This window comes from Pelodiscus sinensis, chromosome 4, assembly GCF_052426305.1.
Source record: "Pelodiscus sinensis isolate ZL-2025 chromosome 4, ASM5242630v1, whole genome shotgun sequence".
Taxonomy (NCBI): Eukaryota; Metazoa; Chordata; order Testudines; family Trionychidae; genus Pelodiscus; species Pelodiscus sinensis.
The window spans coordinates 127,728,993-127,756,479 of record NC_143055.1 but is presented as its reverse complement, the minus strand read 5'-3'; the positions used below and the strand labels follow the sequence as shown (position 1 = coordinate 127,756,479).

The following is a 27,487-nucleotide window of genomic DNA, read 5'->3' as shown; positions in this document are numbered from 1 at the left end:
GAAGTCTGATAAAGGAATGCCTAACATAGTGAATGCTAGTGGGAAAGGGATAGGTGTATTAGACAAAATAAAAAAAGAACAAGTTAAAAATCACTTAGAAAAGTTAGATGTCCCCAAGTCACCAGGGCCTGATGAAATGCATCCTAGAATACTCAAGGAGTTGATAGAGGAGGTATCTAAGCCTTTAGTTATCATCTGTGAAAAATCATGGGAGACAGGAGAGATTCCAGAAGACTGGAAAAGGGCAAATATAGTGCCCATCTATAAAAAAGGAAATAAGAACAACCCAGGAAACTACAGGCTAGTCAGTTTAACTTCTGTGCCAGAAAAGATAATGAAGCAAGTAATTAAGGAATTCATCAGCTATCACCTTATTATCTTCCAGGTGTTTACAAACAGCCAGCATGGATCTGTAAAAAACAAATCATATCAAACTAATATGATAACTTTCTTTGATAGGATAACAAGTCCTGTGGATAAAGGGAGAAGCAGTGGACGTCATCTCTCTACACTTTAGTAAGGTATATGATACGGTCTCACATGATCTTCTTACCAATAAACTAGGCAAATACAACTTAGATGGGGCGACTATAAGGTGGGTGCATAACTGGCTAGATAACTGCTCTAAGAGAGTAGTTATTAACAGTTCACAATCCTACTGAAAGGGCATAACAAGTGGGGTTCCGCAAGGGACTGTTTTGGGACCGGTTCTGTTCAATATCTTCATCAACGATTTAGATACTGGCATATAGAGTATGCTTATTAATTTTGCAGGTGATACCAAGCTGGGAGGGGTTGCAACTGCTTTGGAGGCTAGGGTCATAATTACAAATGATCTGGACAAACTGGAGAAATGGTCTGAGGTAAATAGGATGATGTTTAATAAGGACAAATGACGTTTAATAAGTACTCCACTTAGGAAGGAACAATCAATTTCACACATACAGAATGGGAAGCAACTAGGAAGGAGTACTGCAGAAAGAGACCTAGGGGTCATAGTGGACACAAGGTAAATATAAGTCAACAGTGTGATGCTGTTGCAAAAAAAAAAAAAAGCAAACATGATTCTGGGATGCATTAACAGGAGTGTTGTGAGCAACACACGAGAAATCATTCTTCCGCTCTACTCTGCGTTGATTAGGCCTCAATTGGAGTATTGTGTCCAGTTGTGGGCATCACATTTCAAGAAAAATGTGGAGAAACTGGGGAAGGTACGAAGAAGAGCAACAAGAATTATTAAAGGTCTAGAAAATATGAGCTATGAGGGGAAACTGAAAGAACTGGGCTAGTTTAGTTTGGAATGGAGAAGACAGAGGGGACATGATAGCAGTTTTCAGGTATCTCAAAGGGTGTCACAAGGAGGAGGGAGAAAAGTTGTTCTCCTTAGCCTCTGAGGATAGGACAAGCAGCAATGGGCTTAAACTACAGCAAAGGAGGTTTAGGTTGGACATTAGGAAAAAGTTCCTAACTGTCAGGATAGTTAAACACTGGAATAAAGTTGCCTGGGGAGGTTGTGGAATCTTCATCTCTGGAGATATTTAAGAGCAGATTAGACAGACATGTCAGGGATGGTCTAGATGGGTCCTGCCATGAGGGCAGGGGACTGGACTTGATGACCTCTCGAGACACCTTCCAGTTCTCGTGTTCTATGATTCTATGAAAACATCAAACTGACTAAATGTAAACCCTGTCTGTGAAATTGCCCATAATGAACTCTGAATTTTGTAGCAGGCTGGCCAGTAGCTCGACTCAGTTCTGGCTTATGCTGGCTGCGGGACCTACACCCACTCTGTATTTAAAGTGCAGTAGGAGCTAGGAAGGCAGGCAGCCCGTCTCAGTTCTGGTTTGCGCTGGGTCCGGGAGCTCAGACCACCCCCCACCCTCCCGCAGACAGGGGCTGCTGCCACCCCACGCTGCTGTCTCTATCAGAGGCAGCAGCACAGGGCAACAAGCAGCTGATCCGCAAGAGGAGCTGGTTTTTAAACTGGCTCCGCTCGCAGACTAGCTCCCGCCTGGCATCCTATGCTGCTGCCCGTCCTGCCCCCAGGGACTATAGAATAGTTGACTCACTGATAAGAATTCATGATCTTACTTGACTATTCAGTTAACTGATATTTAACATCCCTAGTCTGCATCCGCAGATGTGGGTTAAGGATGCGAAAGGGTAACTGGCTACTCAGTAAGTATCACCCTTAGTGGATGCTTACCAGTAACTAGTTAACTGAGCCACCCCCACACCTGCTAGTCCCACAATGCCAGGAGCCCCATGGGGCTGGACTCCGTTCCAGCTAGGTATATGAAAAGTTAATCACTTCAGTCTGGTCAATGGGGGGAGTGGTGGAGCAGCACCTGTGACCCCGATGTTTAATCAGTTAAAAATTACATTTAACCAGTTAACCGATTAAGTGGGATTTTATATCCCTGCTGTGGTGTAGATATCCTCAGCTCATTGTTGCAGTTATGGACATAGCCACAGGGCCCTACTAACAAATGAAGCCTCCTCCTGCCTCTGCTTAGCAACACAAATTAGAGATGTTAACTAACATGTATTTGTGTAAACATTTAACTGCTGGATTTTTTAGTGGTTACACATTTATCATCGGGGTAGGAGGGGGAAGCAGCACAGGAGTGGATACACGAGAGGAGCTGGCTTAAGAGTCGGCTCCCCACACACACTGGCTCTCCTCCCTCACTAACTCTGATGCAGTGAGGGTAGAGGGGTAGGGTGCATGTTAGGGATGTTAAATATTGGTTAACTGAATAGTTGATTAACCTCATGAATTTTTATCTGTTACTTGACTATTCTATAGTCCCCCGGGGATGGGGCAGCAGCCAGTGCTCTCCGACCCCACTCCTGAGAAGCATCCTGCCACTCCGCGCTGCTACCTCTATACCAGAGGGAGCAACCCAGGGTGCCAGGCAGGAGCTGGTCCATGAGGGAAAAGAATTTAATAACCAGTTCCCCTTGTGGACTGGCTGCCTGTCAAGAGCCAGAACTGAGCGGGGCTGCCTGCCCACCTGACTCCTAATACACTTTAAATGCAGAGCCACATTGGGGATAGGTCCCAGACTGCTGGCCAGCCAGCTAAAAATTTTACTGCGGGGGGGGGGGGGGGGGAGAGGGAGGAGGGATGTGTGTAATCTATAGCATTAGCATATAAGCTTTTGCTTATTGGTTAACTGACTGCACTATTACATCCCTAGTGCATATAGTCATTAGGTTTAACCAATAAGCCCAGAGATATATAAACAACTACATGCTAACGTCCCTAACACAAATACTGAAAAAATTACCACAACATTTTCCAATCTACACAGTTTAATCAACTCAACCAATGAAACGTATTGCCTCTGGAACGCATTTAAAAATACTGTGCCTTGATTTTCTTTAAAAACTAAGAACTGCCCATTCCCTGGCACAACCTCCAACGTTATTTGTGACGGTCCTGTAGTTAGTGTAAAAGACAAGTAGTAAGGAGGTTAAGTTTTTTTAATCCATCTCTCTGCCTGTGTGACTCTATATAATAAAACCAATGTGGGTGTGTGTGAACCTGAATATCAGAAAGTCAATGTGGGTGAGGTAGTATGTTTTATTGGTTCAATAAAACCAATAAGATATTATAATCACCCACTTTGTCTCTCTAATATCCTGGGACCAATACGGCTATAACATCACTGCATATGATCTCAAATATGTCACTTATGTCTAGACTGTGCCTTAGAATGTGTTGTGAAAACTTTCTGCAGGGGCAAGCATGGCTGCTGTATAGTTCTCACCTCCTTTGTAGACTGCTGTGTCCTTGTACTCGGCGATTGCAAAGACTCCCATTATTCACTACCTATGTACAAATGATGGAGGCATGATATGGTTCTTTGTGCATTCACACAGGGCACTGAACAATATTATTTGTTTCAATTTCCCCATCTATAAAATTGGGATAATCACCGGGGTGGCATAAGGCCCAAGGGCTGGATGCGGCCCCTGGCTTGCCTGGATCTGGCCCCCAAGGCTCAGAGCTCTCCCCTTACCCCAGTATTGGGGAGCCCATGCTGGTGCTCCAGTCCCAGTCCCCCACCCCCAGCTGTCACCCCAGAGGGCTGGAGGACAAAAAAAATCTACTAGCCTGGGCCGCCCAAGGCTCTGGTGTGCAAGGGGAATATGGAGAATTTCTTTTTCCCTTCTCAGTCAGGGGCTGCTTCAATGAGGGATTTTTTGGCTTTTGGTTTTGCTTCTCACTTGTGTGCAGCCCCCAATTGATTTTACTGTGAGTTAGCAACTCTCAACCCAAAAAAAGTTCCCCACCCCTGGATTAATTCATTACTGTTTATAAATCCCTTTGGAGATTCTCACATGGAAGATGACCAAATTGTTGCTCCTACTAGAAACTGTTTTAAGAGTCAACACCTCTAGGGGACCAGAAGGAACAGTTTCCTACTTAAAACACTACTCAAGCACCATGTGCACCATTATTGCCACATCACTCCCACCTCATACCTTCCATTGGTTAAGCTTGCACTGGCCATTGTAGGAGGGTAGCAAACTGACATTGCAGAACAGCCATTCTACAACCCTACTTAAAGTGAAGTCAGATATGAAATTTATATAGAGGTTTTGTTCTCAATTTAGTTAAAATTGGCAGAGTCAGAAATAGTTAACAGGGTCATAAACATGCCCGATCATGCTAGGCTGTGCTAGCATTCAAGGCACCATGCAACAGATCTACCTTTTTCTCTATACACACAATTTTCTTAGAGGTGGAAGAATAAGTCTTTTCCCTATTCTAGGGAAGGTGGAGCAAAAGAGAAGAAAGATTAAGACATTAAATATACAGTTCCTAAGTTTTTTCCCCTTGCCTCTCCGTTCCTGATTTTCTTTGTCCTCGATACATTGACATGACACTGCACGACGTATCAATGTTCTAAATTCATGCCACTTGTGCACATTATGCACCAAAACACAAAACAAATCCATATTCAAATCCATATATAATTGGCTTGAGCCGAATTTAAACACTCACACCATACTCCCTTTCTTAATTCTTTTAGGAATCCAAAGACTAACTCCCATAGGGTTTTAGAGCCATGTTCTGCAGATTTTGCGGTCTAAAAAAAAGCGGGGGGGGGGGGGGGGAATAGGAAACCTCTTATACAAGTAAATAATGCAATATCCAACAGTCAACTACTTGTCTTAACCAAACATTTTTTTTAAAGGCTTAAAATTCAAAATGACACACTGGAAGAGTTGGAGGGAGCCCACCATTTAGCCAGCAAGTCAATCCTATAAGCAGCAGAGTCAGCACCCAATTTCAAAGGGATGCTAAAAGCCTCTACTACCTGTTTGGCTTTCCACAGACAACCCTGAGCCAACACAAGGCTTTCCCTTGCTTGTAAAAGCTGCAAAAATCCCTTTCCATACATTTTGGCAGAGCAGAGGAACAGAAGAGGCATTTCTCATCCTGGTCTTATTTCTGAGGGTTTTATCATTTTTGAGTTTGCCTACCCCCTTAGGGTAGCTGCAGCAGCACCTCAGTGAAAAAAACCCAATTACAGGCAGCCCCTGAGTTACGCGGATCCGACTTATGTCGGATCCGCAGTTACGAACGGGGATTTTCTCGCCCCGGAGGACTGGAGCGGCGGGACGCCTGGTCCCGCCGCCCGCCTCCTCCGGGTCGAGAAAAGCTGCTCCCCGTCTCCCTGGTCTGCTGGGGGAGCCAGCAGACCAGGGAGACGGGGAGCAAAGCGGCGGAGGACCCGGGGCTGGACCCGAGGCCGCTTCCAGATCAGCTGGAAGCGCCACGGGTCCGGCCCCGGGTCCTCCGCCGCTTTGCTCCGCGTCTCCCTGGTCTGCTGGGGGGGGGGGGGACGCAGCTAGTGCCCCCCCCCCCCAGCAGACCAGGGAGACGTGGAGCAAAGCCCGGGGCCTGTGGTAGAGCAGGTGGGGCGCTGCCGGTTGGTCCCGCAGCACCGCTCCTTGGTGCTACTGGACCAACCCGGCAGCACCCCAGCTGCTCTGCCCCAGGAGTCCTGATTCAGCCGCTGCTGATCAGTTTCAGCAGTGGCTGAATCAGGACGCCTGGGGCAGAGCAGCAGGGGTGCTGCTGGGTTGGTCCAGTAGCGCCGAGGAGCGGCCGCGCTACTGGACCAACCCAGCAGCACCCGAGCTGCTCTGCCCCAGGCGTCCCCAAGTTAGCCGCTGCTGAAACTGACCAGCGGCTGACTACAGGAAGCCCGAGGCAGAGTTGCTCTGCCCCGGGCTTCCTGGAATCAGCTGCCGATCAGTTTCAGCAGCAGGTGACTTGGGGACGCCTGGGGTTCTTACGTTGAATCTGTATGTAAGTTGGAACTGGCGTCCAGATTCAGCCACTGTTGAAACTGATCAGTTTCAACAGCGGCTGAATCTGGATGCCAGTTCCGACTTACATACAGATTCAACTTAAGAACAAACCTACAGTCCCTATCTTGTACGTAACCCGGGGACTGCCCGTACTCCATAATCAGAATGTGGAGTCTAATTAATAAAAATTTACTTACAATTTGACTGTAGGCAAAGAGGAGAAATTTCGTAGGGAGGGAAGTTTCCCGGTCCTAAGGGAAGGTCTACCACCTTTTTCACTGGTCTGGAGGGAGAGAGAACCATCTGGCTTTTCACTGGAAGGAAATCAGCCTGTTCCTAGTTTTAACAACGCCCCACCTCCAAAGCTGCCAGGTTGACTGAAGGCTCATTGTTAGAACCCATGGGATTACCTAATAAAAATATTTAAGAGAACTAAAATACTCAGGACAAATTCATGGAAGAGCATTGTACAGCTCGTCTATAAATCAAGAATAAGTCAGCCACTCAGATTGACTCATACTCTGAACTAATGACCTCCTTAAGCTCAACTCTGTGCTTCATTATCAACATTCTACATGACTGCAGTAGTACTGGGGCAGGTTTAAGTTTGTGATTGTTGCAGCACAAGTGGTTTGTTTGACCGTGGAATCTTAATGTCACATTTTTCATTAAAAAACACTAGCATTTAAAATTAAGTAATAGCACCAATTTACCTGCAACTTAGGATTCCACTGAGGTAAGTTTTATATAAAAGGATAGAGTGATACGTAATCATCTACATGTTGCAACAGCTAGTTAATTCATGAATTCCCTTAGGGTAGGGCGAAGGAAAATAAAGAGACTCGGGACTACGATTTACCCAAGAGTTAGATCAAAACCCTGAATACCCTCCCTCCCGTTGTTTTACTGCCCCAGTCACAAACTCAAAATTATACAATGCTTCTTGGTGTCTGAGGTGACAAACTTGGATGAATGAGCAATTCTTGGATTTGTCTTCAATTTACACAGAATTCTTTGGAATGAAAGTAGACCTGAAAATGAAATGAATTGCCCTGAAGTAAAACCAATTGATGTTAGGCAAGTAGCACCTCAATCTGACACACTGGCTGGTCTCCTCTGTATAACAGACAGATGAGTAAGAATCCACAGTCCATATCAGATCTGCAGAAACAGAAATTTAAATATGCATCTTTATGACTATGGCAAAGATAACAAGAGCAACTAGCAATGTGAATGGTTAATTAGTTAACCGTTAAGCATTAAGGATGTGAACAGGTTACCTTACCAGAAAGTATTGGAGATGTGAACAGGCTGGGGCTGCTGCCGGGTCATGCTTACCAGGTGATGCTTACCAGGTAACAGTTAACTGGCTCTTGGGAGCTGGCAGGAGCCCCAGTGCAGGGGTCGCTCCAGGCAGGCAGGAGCAGTCCCCCACCCTTGGATCCTGCTTAGTCAGTTAATCAGTAAAACCTTGGGTTAACCTAACATTTAACTGGTTAACTGATTAATCGGGATTTTACATCCCTAGCTACAGTTAACTGGTGGCCCACTCTTTCTGGAGCAGCCCCCTGCCAAAGGCTGAGGAGCCAGGCCTCTGAGCCATGTCGCAGTCTCCCCGCCATCTGTTTTAAGCAGTTAACCGGTTCAACATGACATGTCATTGCTTAACTGATTAAATGGGATGTTACATCCCCAATGCAAACATTCTGTTAACTGAAAAGCAGTTTATGAAGTCACTTCAAATATCATCATATGCAATTATCTAAATTTTAAAAGAGAAGAACACCACAGGAGTAAGAATTCAGGCTCTCACATTAGTAAATCGAGTAGTAAACCTGCATATACAAACAACTACAAACTTATTTTACAATGTTTTCTATAGCACCTTCCTTTCCCTCACCCCCAACTGCTCAAGTTCACTGACAGGATTGCCTTTCCAATGTTTTGCTAAACAGGCTTCATTTAATACACCCCACAAGCCTTTTTTGTTTGTTTTTAAAGCCTTAGTCAAACAAACTTACAAGAGCCACTGATACACAATCTAAAGTTCATTTTTTAAAATAATAATTAAATTCATAAGTCATGACCGACAAACTCAAGTCATCTAAGCAGAACAGTTTTCTGTTCAAAGATAAGCACAAGGTGGTATAATTTAAAGTTCCACTGCAAATTTTCCTAGCTATCATGAAGAAGAACTGCAACAATTTAAAATTGCCCTGCATTTTCACATGTAATAAAAGCAGATACAAATATATCTTTGGAGGTCAAATAAGCACTTCCATTTTGAAGTAACCTCTTTCAATCAATGAAAGGGCATATACAAGCACACTTGGGCATTATAGAAAAATCCAAGAGCATCATCGAAGAAATAGTTCCTCCCACAGGAAAAATTAAGACACAAATATGACAGGCTGAGATTTCAAACACATAAAGAACAATGCAAGTCAGAAATTGTCAGGTTTTTGTTTGTTTGTTTTTTTAAAGTATTTCACTTGTTTGCTAGGCTACAGTTAGAGTCCAATATTTCATGAGATTGCTCTTGCTGAACTGCAGATACAGAATTAGAAAAACAAATCTTGCTAGACAGTTATCTTCATAAAGAACTCTGACAGGTCAAATTCCATTCACAATTGGAATGTCAAAGTATCTGCCTTCTAAAAGAAGCAAAACAAACAAGAAAAAAAACAAACAAAAAACAGCGAAGCTGAAGTTTGCAAAGTAAAGCACTCAAGTTAGAAAATGCCAAAAGTAAGGCTGCCCATGCAATCTTAATTCTGTTCCTTTGTGAGTATACAGGACAGTCTGGTTACATGCACACGTGGTGCTTCTCCCACAGCACGTGTCAGACCCTGGCCTCAGTTTAATACTTGCCAAGGATGCCAGGGTTGCCAATTGTGGTGGACCCTGTGTATCAAAAGCTGAACCCAAACATGCCATATAACCTATCAGATGACAATTAACCTAAAATGGATTTGTGTAGGTGACTTGCCTGAAAAAGAGAATGATCACTACAGCCAATCAGTGTTTCGGTGGCACTGCATAGGATCTTCAGTAGGGATGTAAGCAACTACTCAACTACTTGATAAGCATATGCTTATAGTAGTGACTCAACTAGTCGCTCCACACCCCACTTCTTTTATCAGAGACAGGCAGCATGAGGGGGCAGCAGGAGCCATCTTAAAAGCCAGTTCCCCACTGCAGCAAGGCAGGGGAGGCAGAGGCACAGCGGGAAAACAGCATGAGTGGGTACTGAAGCAGACCCTCATGCGGATCCCAACTGCTGCGCCTTTCCTTTGAAATGTACAAGACCTGCCTGAAATGCAGGCAGCTCTTGTACATTTCAAAGGAAAGGTGCAGCAGTCGGGACCCTGTGCAAGCATGGACTGCTTTGGCCCCCCTTGCACTGGTTCCCTGCTGCGCCTCTTTCTTTGAAATGTACAAGAGCTGCTGGCCGCTCTTGTACATTTCAAAGGAAGAGGCACAGTGGGATAGCGAGTGCCCTCCTTATCAACTAATCAAGTCGCCAGTGGAAACTCCATCGACTACTTGATTAAATCGAAATTTAACATCCCTAATCTACAGTGCTGCAATCTGTATCTTAATTCGGCCCTCACTTAATATCTGTATAAAATTAAATCTAGAAAGGGACACTCTGGGTATGTCTAGACTACATGCCTCTGTCGTCAGAGGCATGTAGATTAGGTTACCTGGCATAGGCAAAGAAGGGGAGATTTAAATAATTCCCACTTTGTTAAAATAAACATGGCTGCCGCGCTGTGCCGACGATCAGCTGATCCGGCACAGCACAGTAGTCTACACGCGGATCCGTCAGCTGGGGAAGCCTTTGCTACATGGCGACAGAGGCATGTAGTCTAGACATACCCTAGGAAACGATTGTACCACTATGAAACTTATAAAGTTAAAACAGCAAAGGGTTATGTACTAGTATCTAGGGTTAACAAGAAGCATGAGCTGGCTCCCCAAGAGCAGGGCTGTGCAGGTGGGAGCCAGCTCCCAGCATATACCAGCTCCCACTCCCTGCCCTGCTTCCAGGAAGCTAGCTGCTACCCCGCTTTGTGGGCTCTGATACAGAGCCCACAGAGCAGGGTGACAGCCAGCTCCTCAGGAGCTGGGCTGGGAGTTGTTGTGTAACTGTTAACAGTTGCCAATAAACTCATGCTTATAGGATAACCATTTAAATGGTTACTCTATTACATCCCTACTGATTGCATCACTTAAAACTTGATACAGTAGACTTCCGATGATCTGGAACCTCTCATACACACACTACATCATGACAACCTTTCTTGTGAGAGTCTGTGGGGCTATCTCTACTTCAAAGCAACACCCTGGAGCTCCCATATTTCCCATCATATAATTATGATCTAGGTCATACAAAACATGCTATATAAGATATCCTAGAAAACATCAAGAGCTGCTGAAACTTATTGTTCTGTCAAAGGATGTTTAGCATTAGTGTGTATGAAATTAAACGTTTTGCTGGATGGTTGTTACGGATATGTGGTGCAAGTCTCCACTGCTAGTTCTCCAGTGACAAAGGAAGTGACCTACTCCCAGGAGGGCATTAAATTGGCAGGGGAGTTGTAAACAAAGGATTTACCATGGTGTAAGAGGACCACACCAGCACCACACCACAGGGGATCATTTTTTTGTGACTTGGCAAAGCCCATCAGTACTTGTCTGGGCTTTCCAGACACCTGGATTGAGGAGATAAGATAGGCAAAAGTAGCATCATGCTTTTAGCCTTTCTCCTCCCCCAACTACCCTGGGAGCAAGAAGAATGCTGGGAAGAAAGAGACTTGAATTGAGGAGACTGGTCCTAAGTTTAAGGGGAAGCCTGTGTATTAAGAATTATAACCTACCTAAGGTTTAAGCTCTTCCTACATCTACCTACAAATTAGTAATGCCACAGTACAAATGAAATGTTTCCTCAAATGTTTCTCCTTCAGTCTACAAGAAAAGACTACATTTCCAGCTTAGCTCTTGGTGCTGCTCAGAGAAATCTCTGCTTTCTTCTTTTAAAAACTGGGGTGTGAATTTTATATTAATGTTAAAGTTACTATAGCATTGGGCTACACAAACTTAAGTGAATTAATTATCTCTGTAAAGATCATGATAGAAAAATAATTAATGGAAAACCATATGACACAAAGGATTAAAAACACTGACAACTCCGAAAATAAGCACAAAGTTTTATAACATCACCCATTTTGATTGTTAGCATGAAACAAAATTACCATTTACAGTGGAAGAGGTTGAAAATGCAAATGACAGACTAGCCTGTCACTTCTTTCAAGTAAGTGAAGTAAAACCTTTGTCTACACTGCAAATTAAGGGTTCAAACCAAAATTGTAAAGTTTTGCACTCCCACAACTGCAGAAAAGCTAAGCCATCACCAAATGTACGACTTGTCTAACAATGAGATGATTAATATTTACATTCATATCTTACCAAGTTAAAGCCTCAGTCCTCAAGGACAGAGACAGTGTAAACATACCTGAAGGCTCTCCAAATACCTATTAGCTATCCACATTGTCCTTCAGAGTTTAAATTTTGCAAAACTAAACTAAAAGAAAACATTTCTGACAAACGAAAAACAAAAAGAAAACTTCAGAAATTAATCTGTAACTATATATGAGCTCCCCAAGCCTAGAAGGTTGCTCAAAGAGGACCATAGACCATATTATTAGTTTTGAAGAGGACAAAATGATCTCTACATAACAGTACACTCTTGCTATAATGCCCTTAACAATAATGACCCTTCTGTTATAATGACCCGACCCCCAGATCCCACCTCAAGCTGCAGGAGTTGTAAGTGACCCACTCTCACCTTCCACCCTCAGGGCTCTTTCATTATAATGAACTCCAGACTATAATAAACAAATGAAGTGGATCCTGACATTTTTGTTACAGCAAGGGTGTATTGTACGCTAAATAGGCATTTGTCAATACAAAGTAATTTCGCACAGCTGAACAGCCAAACAAAATTAATACTTTATTCTCAATCATCATGAAAGATACTCAGCAAGTAGATCTTACATCTGGGCTGCTAATTGTGAACAGCAGGTAGGATGGATCAGACTCCACATGAAAGTACAACAGTGAAGAGCAATAAGTTACTTCGACCTATTCTGGATCAATACTACCAAAGACATAGAAGTAAATACATTTCTATTCAACTAAACAAAGGTGATTTACAGGTGACCATTCCTAATACCAGGCTCTTGAGTTATGTGCACTGAATATTATTAAATCAAATGTATGAAGCATAATATACCATGCAAGTGGGAAATGCTAAGCACAGGAAGTCAGACCTGGTTTCTGCACTTGTTTTCACCACAAAGTAGGCCACAAATACAAGTGAATCCTCACGTTTCGGCATTTAAATTACCTTTTGAAAAGTATTATTATAATTTACAACTGTAAAATAAGAAACATTGGTTGAATTTTATCAGACTTACATTTACTGTAAGAATTTAATTATCAACGCATATTTTAAGTAAAAGAATGAAAAAACCCACTCCCATGGTAGTGTCTGTGTGTGGCCATATTTCATGTTTACTGAGACAGTGTTTGTTTCCTGGTCCTCCAAATCAGAAACAAAGAACAAAAACAAACCTCTGTCACTAGTAACAAATTCATTAAAAAGTTAAAGTCTGATTTTGCTTTTTTTTTTTTTTTCCCCTAATGTGGCAGCACCAGCTGAAATGAGACTGTTGGCTATCAATTTTATTTAGGCCTTCTCTACACAGGAAAGTTTTCAGTTAGATAGGCATAATATCCCCTTGGGTGAACACACTTGTGCTGGTAAAAGACTGTATTTTTTCAATTTAACTTTAAGATGCTTGGGAATAAGTTTAAAATAAGAAAAAAAAAACCACCACACGCATTATTTCAGTTATATAGAAATAACTGTCCATACAGGACAGTTTGCATTTAGGGAAGGTCTGAGTTTAACTTTCAAGTTCTCATGTACAAAAACACTATTTTTGGAATCATAGCAACTTGCAGCAAATGCTCCAAGTTACTCACATACTCAAGTCATTTTTAAAAACTTTGTGGTAGAACATAAAATACTCATAAGCAAGTAACATTTAATAGAACCATACCAAAAAAGTTAGATAAAAAGTGGTTCTTCTGTTTTAGTTTCTTTACGTTTTGCATTGTTATCGTCTTCCTGTTCACGTGGGCCTTAAAACCGGCTATGTGGAAAATGTGGTTATGAGGCACAAAACTGTCTCAGGAACTCAAAAGCAGTATAGTATCTAAGCTATTTTTACTTTTTAAAAACCAATCTGTTATATCTCTTTACATAGAAGACTCTTTGCTGAATTAAAATTGTGAAAATATTTCCATTCATACTAGGTTTTGCAACATACTATTTACAAAATCTAAATTTTGAGCCTGAAAACTAATCCCAAGGTTCTCATCCTTTTTTGATCTGTGGACTAGGGATGTAATAGTGTAGTCGATTAACCGATAAATCGATAACCAAAAGCTTATAGATTAATGCTACAGACCACAAGCATTTCCCTTACACCCCTCCCCTGTCAGTAAATGTTTTAGCAGGCTGGCCAGCAGCCTAGCTCAGTCCTGGCTCACACCGTAGAACCTACCCCTACTGCAGCTCTGCATTTAAAGTATATTAGGAGCTAGGCAGGCAGGAAGCCTGGCTCAATTCCAGCGTGATCAGACCCCTCCTGGACAGGGGCTCCTGCCACTCCATGCTGCTGCTTCTGTATCAGAGGCAGTAGCTCGGGACGACAAGCAGCCAGTCCGCGAGGGGAGCTGTTTTTTTTAAACTGGCTCCCCTCATGGACCAGCTCCCGCCTGGCACCCTGTGCAGTTGCCTCTGATATAGAAGCAGCAGCACAGGGTGGTAGCAGCCCCTGTCGAGGTCGGGTCAGAGCTCCCAGACCCAGCATGAGCCGGGCTGCAGAGTCACAGCAGGGCAGGGGACTCCTCAGAAGTGGGATCAGACCACACTGGCTGCTGGATCTGCCCCCGGGGACTACAGAATAATCAACTAACTGATAAGAATTCATGAGGTTACTCAACTATTCAATTAACCGATATTTAACATCAATACTGTGGACCAGTAAATAGGCCAATGGTGGAAGATAGGAGTTGCTATAGAGAACTTTTTTCTGGGTGTCTGGTTGGTGAGTCTTGTCCACATTCTCAGGGTTCAGCTGATTGCCATATTTGGGGTCGGGAAGGAATTTTCCTCCAGGGTAGATTGGCAGAGGCCCTGGAGGTTTTTCACCTTCCTTAGTAGCATGGGGCACGGGTCACTTGCAGGAGGATTCTCTGCATCTTGGGGTCTTTGAACCATTGTTTCAAGGACTTCAATATCTGAGATATAGGTGAAAGGATTATTCTAGCAGTGGGTGGGTGAGATTCTGTGGCCTGCATTGTGCAAGGGGTCAGACTAGATGATCATAATGGTCCCTTCTGACCTTAAAGTCTATGAGTCTATGATACCACTGAAAAATTTAGAATGGAGGTCCGGACTCCTTTGGAAACATACTATCTGTACATTCAGGTGAATTCTGTTCAGTCAGTTTTCAGCTTAAGCCTTTTGCATACCCCTTAGACATAGTCTGCTGACCCCCAAAGGTCCCTCGACCTCTAGAAACACTGCTCTAGTTGACTATGTTCCACTGGTAGTTTAAAGGTGATACTAATTCCTTCTAATGGGATGTTCTGGGAAACTGGATGTGTGACAGAATCCTCTTTTCTAGTATGAAAGATACCTGGGACCTATAAAGCCATACAGATTAACTAGCAAAGGTACCATCCTACTAACATTCATGCACATGATTAACTTTATGCACACATTAAAAAAGGAATTATTCATACATGCTAAGTTAAGCACATTCTTGAGTGACTGCATGATCATTAGTCAATTATATATGCCAATATTTGTTACAAAAAAAATGTTCTTCAGTTCAGATCTACATATTCTCTCCTGACTGCCAATCTCTTTTATCTAGGCCCTCTATATCATATCTTCACTACTGAGGTCTATTCTTCTGCAGACTAGACTACTGCAACTTTATCAAGTCAATTCAAAATGCTGCCAAAGTTTTCATACCTCACCACTTCAATTATATCATACACCCATTTGTTGGTACACCAATTTCCCCCCTTATAGCATCAAATATGCACTCCTTTAGACTGATCGTAAGGGTGGTTTATAATTTAACCCATGCCTACTTACCAAAACCACTATCTTATAGCACCCACTCTGCCACTCCTTACTTCATTAGTCAACATCTTTCACAAACACCTCTGTGCTTTTTTCCATGACCTTCTCACAAATTCCCCCTGTAAATTTAAAAAGTGACTAACTTAGCCTCCACCAAATCACTCCTGAAGATTCAATTTTCAGGAAGATGTCTGCAGAACAGTGTCTACAGAGTCCACACCTCCATTCAAATTTTTTCAGGGGGCTCAAAAAAGGAAGAAACCCACTGAGTTAGTTTTCAGGCTCAAAATTTAAATGTTGTAAATAGTATGTTTTGGAAATAGAATGCTCCACAATCTAATACGAAATGGAAATATTTTAACAAAATATGCTGAGTTTTCTGTGTAAAGGGATATAATTAGTTTTTCAAAAAAGTAAAAATAGCTTGGGTACTACACAGATTCTGAATTCTCCTGACAGTTTTTGTGCTTGATAGCCAGCTAAGCAAGCTCATCTATGGCTACACAGTGCTGCAACTGTACCAGTGCACCCCATCTAGTGAAGACTCTATGGGTGCATCTAGACTGGCAAGACTTTGTGCAAAAACTTGCCAGCTGTCTACACTGGCCACTTGAATTTGCGCAAGAACACTGACGATCTAATGTAAGAATTCAGTGCTTCCTGCGCAAATACTTTGATGCTCCCGCTCAGGGATAAGCCCTCTTGCGCAAGAATACTTGCGCAAGAGGGTCAGTGTAGACAGGCACCTTAATTTTTTGCGCAAGAAAGCCTGATGGCTAAAATGGCCATCGGCGCTTTCTTGTGCAAAAGCGCGTCTATACTGGGCACGGATGCTTTTGCGCAAAAGCACTTTCTGCGCAAAAGCCTCCGTGCCAATCTAGACGCTCTTTTGCGGAAATACTTTTAACGGAAAAACTTTTCCGTTGAAAGCATTTCCGCAAAATCATGCCAGTCTAGACGCAGCCTATGTGTCAACAGGAGCTCAGCATGACAAAACCACCTCTGGGGCAGCAGTAACAGCTATATCAGGGGGGGATAAGCTCTCAAATGGACACAGTGCAGCGTTTATGTGGATGTGAGGTAATGTCACACAGGGAGAGGGTTTTTTCCCCCCCCACACTCCTGGATAACTGAAGTTATGCTGACATAGGCTATGTTTACACTGCAGCCTAACTGACCATGTACCTTCATTGCTACCTCGTCCTCCCACCTGCTTAGCTGAGCTACCCTCCTGCGTTGTCACTGCCTCAGTAGTAAACTCTGCAGGGCAGGACCTGCCTTGGTTTACTCCGTGTGGCTCGCTGACAGGGTTGCTACCATTTCCCCACGCTCAGGAGCCCTGTTCGCCTCAGGATCCCCCTGGGAGGCTGCAGGGCCAGGCAAGAACAAACTTCCAGGCAAAGCGTCCGGAGCCCCCCGGGCAGGCGCTGAAGCGGTGACAGCTGGCGGGCTGCGCTGGGGAAAGTCCCATTTCTCAGGGGGGGGGGCAGAGCCGGGGGGCAAAGTGGCTGCGGCTCAGGCCAGGACACAGGCCAGGGGGGCGGCTGCGGGAAGTTCCCCGGCCCCTGTGGGAAGCGCCAGGCCCGGAGCGGGGCTCAGCCCAGCGCGCGGCCGGGCCGGGGCCTTGGGCCGGGGCCACGTGTTTACACAAGAGGCGCCCCGCTCGCTCGCTCGCGCGCGCCGCCCCCCAGCGCCGCGCGGGGGGCCCAGGCCGGGGCCGGGCTCGCGCACACGCCAACGGCCGCCCCGCCGCGAGCCCCGTCCCCCGCGGGCAGGCCCGGGCCTGGGAGCGCGCCCCGGCAGCCGGGCCCGCCTAGGCCGCGCTGGCCCCCCTCCCCCCGGCCCCGCTCACCTGCATCCAGCGCGCGGGGGCGGCGGGGCTGGGCGGCGGCGCGGAGGGCGGCCAAGACATGCAGGCAGCGGCCCGCCGGGCCGGGAGGGGGCCGGGGCGGGGCCGGGCGCGGGGGGCCGCAGGCGCCTGCTGCCGGATAAATATTGGGATTACTCCGGGGGGAGGCGGCGAGAGCGGCGGGGCGGGGCGCGGGGCCCTGTCTCCGCCTCCTCCCGCCGCCCGGCCCGGCCCTGCCCCCTGCGCGCAGCGCCCTGGCCTGGATGGGCCTGCGGGGGCGGGAGTGTGTGTGTGTGTGTGTGCGTGTGTGTGCGCGCTGGGGTATCACCGTGTGTGTGTGTGTGTGTGTGTGTGTGTGTGTGTGTGTTGGGGTATCACCGTGTGTGTGTGTGTGTGTGTGTGCTGGGGTATCACTGTGTGTGTGTGTGTGTGTGCTGGGGTATCACTGTGTGTGTGTGTGTGTGTGTTGGGGTATCACTCTGTGTGTGTGTGTGTGTGTGTGTGTGTGTGCTGGGGTATCACCCCGTGTGTGTGTGTGTGTGTGTGTGTGCTGGGGTATCACCCCGTGTGTGTGTGTGCGCGCGCGCGCTGGGGTATTACACCGTGTGTGTGAGTGTGTGTGCGTGTGCTGGCGTATCACACCGTGTGAGTGTGTGTGTGTGTGTGCTGGGGTATTACACCGTCTGTGTGTGTGTGTATGTGTGTGTGTGTTGGGGTATCACCGTGTGTGCGTGTGCGTGCTGGGGTATCACCCCGTGTGTGTGTGTGTGTGTGCGTGCTGGGGTATCACCCCGTGTGTGTGTGTGTGTGTGCGTGTGCGTGCTGGGGTATCACCCAGTGTGTGTGTGTGTGCGCGCGCGCACGCTGGGGTATTACACCGTGTGTGTGTGTGTGCGCGCGCGCACGCTGGGGTATTACACCGTGTGTGTGAGTGTGTGTGCGTGTGCTGGCGTATCACACCGTGTGAGTGTGTGTGTGTGTGCTGGGGTATTACACCGTGTGTGTGTGTGTGTGTGTGTGTGTGTGTGTGTGCGCCCGTGTATGCTGGGGATCTCCCCAGCACGCACACACCCACCCGGTGTGATACTCCAACACACACCCTCACTCACCCGGAGTGATACCCCAGCGCACACCCGGTGTGATACCCCAGCGTGCGCGCGCACACACACACACACGGTGTGATACCCCAGCACACACACACACACACACACATGGGGTATCACACCGGGTGGGTGTGTGCTGGGGTATCACACCGGGTGGGTGTGTGCTGGGGTATCACACCGGGTGTGTGTGTGTGTGTGGGTGTGTGCTGGGGGATCACACTGTGTGGGGGGGGTGTCCGGGGATCACCCGTGTGGGTGTGTCCGGGATCACACCATGTGGGTGTGTGTGTGCTGGGGTAACACACCGTGTGTGTGTGTGTGTGTGTTGGGGATCACTGTGTGTGTGCGTGTGGGTGTGTGTTGGGGATTATCATACCGTGTGCGTGGGGGGGGGGATTATCACACCGTGTGTGTGCTGGGGATCACACTGTGTGTGCGTGTGTGTGCGCGTGCTGGGGATCACACTGTGTGTGTGCGCGTGCTGGGGATCACACTGTGTGTGTGTGTGTGCTGGGGATCACACTGTGTGTGTGTGGGTATGTGTGAGTGCTGGGGATCACACCGTGCGTGTGTGTGTGCGCTGGGGATCACACTGTGTGTGTGTGGGTATGTGTGTATGAGTGCTGGGGATTATCACACCGTGTGTGTGTGTGTGTGTGCTGGGGATTATCACACCGTGTGTGCGCGCGCGGTGGGGGATATCACTGTGTATGTGTGTGTGTTGGGGATTATCACACTGTGTGTGTGTGTGTGTGTGTGTGTGTGTGTGTGTTGGGGGTTATCACACCGTGTGTGTGTGTGCGTGTGCGTGTGCGAGCACGCGCTGGGGATATCACCAGCACATGGGTGCATATACATATGATGTGCTATACCTAATAGACATACACACAGTGAAATATCCCCAGCCAGTGCACACATGGGGTGTGGTATCCCTAGTGTATGCACACACACAGAATTTTATATCCCCAGCTCACACACACACACACACATAAAATGTGATATCTTCAGCACACACTTATGTGCATGCAGAGTATGATGTCCCCTGCACATACATGCACACAAACACACAGTGTGATATCCCCAGCACATGGGCACACACACACTGAGTGATATCCCCAGCATGCACACACACGCGTGCATGTGTGCACACAGTGTGTTATACACAGCACACACACATGCATTGTGTGATATCCACAGCACACCCATATGTGCACGTAGGCTGTGATATGCCCATCACACATACAGGATGTGATATGACACCCTGCATGCATGTACGTGTGTGTGTATATGTGTGTTGGGGATATCACACAATGTGTGTGTGCTGGGTATAACACATTGTGTGCACATATGTGTGCGTATATGTATGTGCTGGTGATATCACAATGTGTGTGTGTGTGCTGGGTATAACACACTGTGCAAATATATTGCATTGTGTGTGTGTGCGCGCGTGCACCTGGGGGGTGTAGGGATATAACACCCTCTGTGGGTGTGCACATGCACACACAGTGGGGAGGTGTGGGGAATGTCAGCCCATGTATGTGAGCATGGGTGGTGGGAGTATCACTACTTGTGTGTGTTTGCATTGACATCACACCCTGTCTGTGTGTGTGCGTGCATTGACGGGCAGAGATATCACACCCTGTGTGTGTGTGTGTGTGTGTGCACGTGCATTGGAGGGAAGAGTGTTGCATCTTTTGTGTGTGTGCTGGGGGAGAAGAACCACACTGTATCCTGCTGTGAGTGTGCATACATGCATGTATTGGGGGAAGGTATCCCACTGTGTGTGTGTGAATGTGCATTCACTGTTGGGGGAGAGAGAGCCAGGATTCCTGTTCCTCCTACAGACTCACTGGGAGCATTGCAGTCTTGCTCTTGCAGCTTGTGTCACCAGTTACCTCTGTGCAAAGCCGTCACGGAAAAACAAAACACACTGCAAGTCAGACTGGTAGTAGTTTTGCACTCAGTTTACGCCACTGACAATGGCAACACATAGCTCATAGCAGTGGCAAATCAGGCCTTGTGTGACAATAACCATAAGCAAGTCATTTATTGCTCTGGGCCTCCATTTTTCCATTTGTAAAATGGGGATAACGAGAGACAACAGGGACTTAATATTTAATCAATTACATACATATATTATAAAATAATGTCAGAATCTGCACCTGTCTTGGAGTTGCAGAGTTGATTGTAGATTTGCTTAGTGCAAATCTACATTTTCTGGAGTGCTATTTTTCTCCCCTGGTGTTCTCTGAAAGGCCTGCACAAACAACTGTGATAGTACAGGCCAAGAAACAGAAGGAAGTATTATCCAAATGTCCAAACTCGGCAGAAATAGAGGGGAAATCTCAATCCTCTATAATCATCTTAAATGTTTTTTGTAACTACAGCAGGTCAGAATTTTCAAATAGAAGTGTAGTATTTAAATTGTGCCCTCTTACTACAGGAAATCACTTTGAAGAATGACAGCCTTTAAAAGCATAAGAGCTATTGCTGAGACGATTTAAGGTGAGTTACTGAGAGGGGGGAAATTACTTGGTGTTTTTTTCCTCCAGTTGTGGTGTATATAGTGAATTATTATCATGGGATCAAGAGGAGGTCAAATAACATAAAAACATAGCTTTGATGTTCTCTACCCCTCTACCCTAGATCAGAGAGACCACAAGTCAGTTGATCTTCAGAGCACATGTTTTTCCAAGTATTTGTGTGCTAATGTGGGGATTTAAAGGTATGAATATGCTAAGAAATTAAAGACTACAAAAATCACCTCGGAATTTTAAAAGTATTTGTGTATGTGAAAGCTTGTGATGGGGTGAAGCAGGCCCTGATGGAGGCTTGTGGCTTTGACATAACCTGCCCCATAAAAAGACCATAGAGAAGTCCTATGGAGGAGGCCGGACTGACTGCAGAGGGAGCGGCCAATCAGGGGTTAGGAAGGCCTATAAGAAAAAGCTTTAGGCCTAGAGTCAGTTTAATGTCTCTGGAACCTTGAAGGTCTAAAGACTGGGTTCCTGGCTGAGGGAGCAATGGCACCATGGAGAGCTTGTGGGAGGGGGCCAAGCTATCATGGACTGATGTTGAGAGTGAGATAAAGCTCTCAGACAGGGTGGGCAAGATTTGGCCTGTGACATGGAGCAGCAACACTCACAGTGGCTAACTGTTCCCTTTGGCTCTCTGGACTGTGGGGGAAGAAGGGAGGGAGGCTTAGTGTGCTGCCCCCACCAAAATCTCTCAGCTCTTATTGGTTAGAAACTGGCCAAAGGGAACTGAGGAAAAATTGTTCTGCACTGCCCCCATACCTTGCAATCTATCAGCTCCTATTAGCAGGGTTCTGTCCAATAGAAGCTGAAAGATTTTTCTTGCAGTAGAGACAGTGCACAAGCCCCTTTTCTTGCCCCCACCCCAGTGTAGAGATGGAACAGCCAGCTAGGGGTCCGATGGCAGGCACGAAGCAGATTTGAGAGCACTGCTGGCTGGGAACTACTTAGGTAAGCACCTCCCAGCCAGAGCTTGCCTCTGGCACCCCCAACTCCCTCTCCCAGGCCAGAATACTCTCCTGAATCCATAACCCCTCCCAGACCATGCACTCTAATCCCCTTCTCTAGGTCACCACCCCTTCTTTCACCCAAACTCCCTTTCAGACCCCACACCCTCTCCTGCATCCTAGTCTCCTACCCCAAGCTCCCTTTTGCACCCAACCCCACAGCATTTCCCTAGAAAAGTGCAACCCTTGATCACTGAGGACAGGGTGAGGCAGCTATCTCCAAGAGCGGAAGCCCTGGCGGCACCACTCTCTCTGAGGGGGGAACAGACTCAGAGGCACCATCATGGGCAGTTGGTGAAGCTTCCACTTGAGGAGGCAGTAGCTTCCCTGCCCAGACCCCACCCCTTCCCACTGTCTCCCTCCTCTCTTCCTGTGTCCCTGCTCACTGCGTGCTTGTCCCTTTCCTGCCAAATCCCTGAACCCAAGCAAATTATTTTTGAAAAAAACCTCCTTTTTTTTTTTTTTTTTTTTTTTACAATTTCTTTCTCAACAAAAAATGGAGCATGTTTTGTACCAGACATGCAGAAGGTACATTAAAAGCACTAAATTTGGGAATAAGAAATGTCAGTCTCAGGGTTGTTATACACTCTCATAGCTGACATGCAGGTAGCTTGCAAACACCCAAACCCCTCTCATTGATCCTGGGGAACACAGAATGGCAAGCACCCATTAAAGCTAATTGAGAAATCTGTCATTTGTTCACAAAATCAAACAAAATATCAGGCCTCGCCCTCAGCTGGCATAAGTGGGTCTTTGCCCACGAAAGCTTATGCTCCAACACTTTAGTTAGTCTATAAGGTGCCACAGGACTCCTCAACGCTTTTGTAGAATCAGACTGCAACAGTTGCCACCTCATTTTCACTCCATCACACAAACAAGCTGAGAGCTTCCTATGTTGATTGTTTCAACAGCAGTAAGCACCTCAGACAATAAATAAGAATTGCCAAAGGACAGGCCAGTAAAATACAGGCTGGCTGCTGCTTTAACCCATTCAGCTTACAGAACCAAGAAAGTAAACGTCCCACTGAAGCAGCACGTTGGTGCCAGCTTTATGTTATCAGACTGGCAGACTCAATATCTCCGGGGGTGAAGGAACCAAATCCCCAGCCCTATTCACACCAGGCAAACTTAATCTCCCAACCACTGAAAACAGTTGAGACTGAAAAGAGTTGAGACCTATTCTACCAATAACTTCTCTCTTCCTTGCCACCATGTTCTTCCTTGTCCCTCTTTCTTCCCTCTATACCCTTCTCTCCCCCCACTCAAGATCACTGACCTCCCCAACCAAGCGCTCCCCCTGGCTTCACAGAATTTGAACAAGTAAAAAAAAAACAAAAAAAAACAATTGCCCAGGCCACAGCTTACCTGTGGGGAAGCTCAGAAGGACTCTGGCCCAGGTGGAGGGGGATCCATTCCTCCTGGTCATGTAGTTTTCTGCTCAGTCCCACTTAGCAGGTCAGCACAGGATGCCTGCTGTCACAAATGATCCAGCCCTCCCTGCAGCACACACACAACATAAAGCTTGCGGACCTGCCTACATCTTTGAATAGCCATGGGGTCAGCAACCTATGGCTCTCAAGCCAAATGTAGCTCAGTCTAGAACTAATTATGGGTCTTTTGTCATTCCCAAAATTCATGCAAATTTTTTAATTAAAATGAAAAATTAATTCAAAATTTTAAAAAATGAGTAATTAGGGTTGCCAGATGTCTGGTTTTGAACCAGACAGTCCAGTATTTGAGCTTTCTGCCTGGGGAAAAAATGAGAAAATACTGGACATATAAATGTCCGGTATTTTCTAATTAAGTAAGTTGTATTATTATCATGAGTATCAGTATGTGAGCGTCTGCCAGACAGGCAGTACGCAACTACACTGTAGAGAGGAGGGGGGTGGGCCCGGGGCGGGATGGAATCCCCGGAGCTGGACTCGCCCGTGTGCCCTGCTGGGACCGTGCATGGGACAGGCAGCACCCGGGGATCTATGTGCGCCTGGGCCAGCCCCGCTCCGCCAGCTGGTACACCCCCCCCGGAAAACCCTGCCCCCTCCGACTCCCTCCTGGCCAGCCCTGCTTCTCCCTGATCTCCCCCGGCCAGCCCTGCTCCCCCCAACCCGCTCCCGGCCAGCCTCGCTCCCCTCCTGGCCAGTCCCCCCCGCATCTGAGATCAAGTGTGTCCGGTATTTTTTTTTAAACCATCTGGTAATCCTACGAATAATTACTCATGTCAAGATGGTCTCTTTTTTGTCTATTTCACCTTTAATCAGAAGTGAAAGTAAGGTGGTGGGCCCTGGTAAGGACCGGCTGCACTCTGACAGGAGCCGGCTGGGCCACTCTGTTCATTTAAAGAGCCGGCTAAGGGTGCGCTGTAGGAGGTGAGTGCATGCTCCAAGCTAGGCTAGTAAGAGGGACAGATGCCTCCAGCTGGCCACAGTTGCACGTGTCTAGCCCCCATCTGACTGTCATGGTTTGTCCCCAGGGCCATGCTCCTGTGGCCCAGTCGCCCACTCCTGCCTTATCCATTAGGTCACTGGAGGGAATCTATCCCACCTCTAGCTGGTGACAGCTCTAGCCCTGGGCAAGCTGGTAGTAGCTATACCACTGCTCCTGCCCTGTTTGCAGCTTCTGTTTCTGAGGAAAATGGTGGTGTCTGTTTGGCTGCTCCTGGGGTAGGAACTTGAACCCACCCTGCTAGGCTCTACATGCTGATGCCTTGTCCATTAGGCTACTGGAGGCTAGTAGTAGCTGCCTTGCTGCTCCCAGGTAACCACCACCAACTTTCCCCGGGTTGGAGCTAGCATCAGCTGAAGGTAGGGAGCTGGGCTGGATCCTCTAGTGGCCTAATGGATGACATCTTAGCCCCCTAAATTTGGGGTTATGGATTCAAGCCTGTCTGCCCTGGGAGCAGCTGGGCAACTATCAAAATTTGATATAAAATGTGTGTGACATATTCAAACAGGAATGAACAAAAATTATTAGTGTTTAAAATGCTGTAGGTTTTCTTCCTGTGGTGTAGATAACCTTAAACTCAGTTTCACAAGACTTTATTTTCAACAATTCACATCAGAATTCGCCATATTGGGTGTTGAACTTGCACGTCACTCAAAATTAAGTATAGTTGAGAATTATGCAAAGAATTGTTGCTGTTATTTGAAATTTTTAAAATAGTGAATTCAGTTTTTCTCAACAATTAACATCACAGAAAAAAATGAAAATAGTATGTTTAAAAAAAAAGTTAAATGTTGTATGGGAAAGTCGATAAGTTTTGTAAATCTGAAGTATAACCTGCTCTTCATTGAATGCATCCATCTTAATAGTGAAGAATTAAAGCAAACAGAATTGTTTCAACTTATTTTTGTCAGTTTGGGCATAAGCCCACCCCCATAATTGTTTAACTCACTTTTAAAAACAGGGATGGGTGTTCCTGACAATTCTTATTTAAAAGAAGCTATACAAAACTGTAATTTAACTTTCTTCAAACACCCATATATAAAATACATTTGGATATTTAATCGGTGATATACAACTACATTCTACACAAACTCAAAAAAAACACAAAGAGCTAATACCAAAATATATAGAGAGAAACTGTTTCTTCATTTTCTGATGTTTTTGCTGTCCCAAAGGACAACCAACATTAAATGAGGAGCAAACTGTTCCTAGGCATGATAGACTACTGATCTCTACCTCAGTACTGGGGAAATAATGAGGGAAATCGTTAGAGACAGAGTTATACATGCTGAGATGAGTAAAGCATAAGGACAAACCAGAAAAGTGCTTATAACATAAAGCACAGAGCTCGCTTTTTTAGAATTCTTTGGAAATAGCATGATTTATACATATACTTTTTTTAATGCTTTCAGAAAACTTTTGATGAAGAAAGTACTTAGGAACATTGATAACCACAGTGTGAATGTAAGAACTGTCATGGAGTAAGCACTAGAGTGGATCAAAGAATTTGAAGAACTATTATAAAAATAGTATCTTGCTCTTTTTTTGTCAAAATGTTGGAAAATTTCAACCAGCTCTAGTATCTGCTGACTTGAAAATCAGCCATGTATATATGTGCTGCAACTTCTCCTCCCCCATTCTTCTCAGTATTGACAGAATAAAGGGGCATCTGAGCTCTGATGTTGTGAAATACATTTATGCTGCCCAGGTCCATCTAACATGTGGTTTCTAAAATTATCTTCCTTATCTGTTGCTCTAATTGTATCACTCTCATCTGATTATTTAAATCTCAGGGTCTTGATAGTAAATTCCTTATGGTGTTTAAATAAGGAACACTTATGTACATGAGGACTACAGTATTACTCATCAATCACATCTTATTTTTATGGACAACTTGGGAAGGACCATCTGCAAAACAGTGGGAAGTTAGCAAGTTATGGCTTGAAGACTTCTATTAGATAGCCTGTCACACAACATGAAACTTTAGTTACAAAAACAAATTGGGGCTAAAGACTTTATCTAAAAAACCCTTTTAAGGGATGAAAAAATCCTAAATCATAATCAGTGGGGTTCTTTCAATGTGACAGCTATGTTAATGTTGTCTTTGCCTCATGTCTTTCTATTGGTTATAAGTTTTGTGTGGTTATAAGCACTTGTGGTGGTGGGGTTTTTTGGGTTTTCTTTGCTGTGCATGTGTGTGGAGTTGTTTATTTTTAATAAAAAATCTCCAGAAGTTTAAAGTGTTCTAACAGAAAAAGTGATTATGTATACGATGATGAGACTCTTCATTTTTTCTTTCACTGTCTTCAATATCAAACATACTGAGTTTATGCACAAAAAAAGATGACTTTCTAATTGCTGGTCCTGCAAACTCAACTTGAACTCTAAGGCTATGTCTACACTTGCGGCTTCTTGCACTAGTAATATGCAAATGAGGCTAAGCGTGGAATATCGCCGAGCCTCATTTGCATACCTAATGAGCCACCATTTTTTCACCATTTTTCTTGTGCAAGAAAAATCCTCCTGCGCAATGCCGTTCTTCCTGAAAAGTAATAGGTGTAACAGCATTGCGCAAGAGGGTTTTTCTTGCACAAGAAGGGGCAGTGTAGACGCTCCTTCGTGCGCAAGAGCCTCTTCTGAAAAAAATGGTGGCTCATTAGATATGCAAATGAGGCTCAGCGATATTCCACGCTTAGCCTCATTTGCATATTACTCGCGCAAGAAGCCGCGAGTGTAGACATAGCCTAAAAGTCAGTCTGGCTTCTTTACTCTGCAAGCATTAGCATTTGTAATAAAAGTTTCACAGGCCAAAATGTACCATTAGTAGAACCCTATCAAATTCCCGGTCTGTTTTGGTCAATTTCACAATCATAGGATTTAAAAAATAATACATTTAATGAGTTCAGCTATTTAAAACAGAAATTTCATTGTGTTTTAATTGTAGGGATACTGACCCAGAGGAGTTGCAAAGTTATTGTGGGAA

At 45.4% G+C, this 27,487-nt stretch overlaps 1 protein-coding gene and 1 long non-coding RNA gene across 5 annotated transcripts in view; one reads left to right on the top strand and one right to left on the bottom strand.

Moving 5' to 3' along the window:
• CNOT6L (CCR4-NOT transcription complex subunit 6 like) overlaps positions 1-17,556 on the bottom strand; it is a 66,606-nt gene extending 49,050 nt beyond the window's left edge. For 2 of the 4 annotated variants that reach the window (XM_075929451.2, XM_075929454.2), the window contains exon 1: positions 17,419-17,554. The gene's annotated coding sequence lies outside the window, so the exon portion shown is untranslated. Of the gene's footprint in view, positions 1-15,578; positions 15,884-17,418 lie in introns of those variants that run through there. The other 2 variants (XM_075929452.2, XM_075929453.2) reach the window with 2 other exon arrangements.
• A 1,424-nt stretch (positions 17,557-18,980) lies between these two features.
• Positions 18,981-26,734, top strand: LOC112547555 (uncharacterized). Its single transcript, XR_003091321.3, has 5 exons — positions 18,981-21,023; positions 21,165-21,243; positions 21,922-22,003; positions 24,321-24,428; positions 25,917-26,734. It is a non-coding gene; the product is annotated as an uncharacterized LOC112547555 (long non-coding RNA).
• The last annotated feature ends 753 nt before the right edge of the window (positions 26,735-27,487 follow it).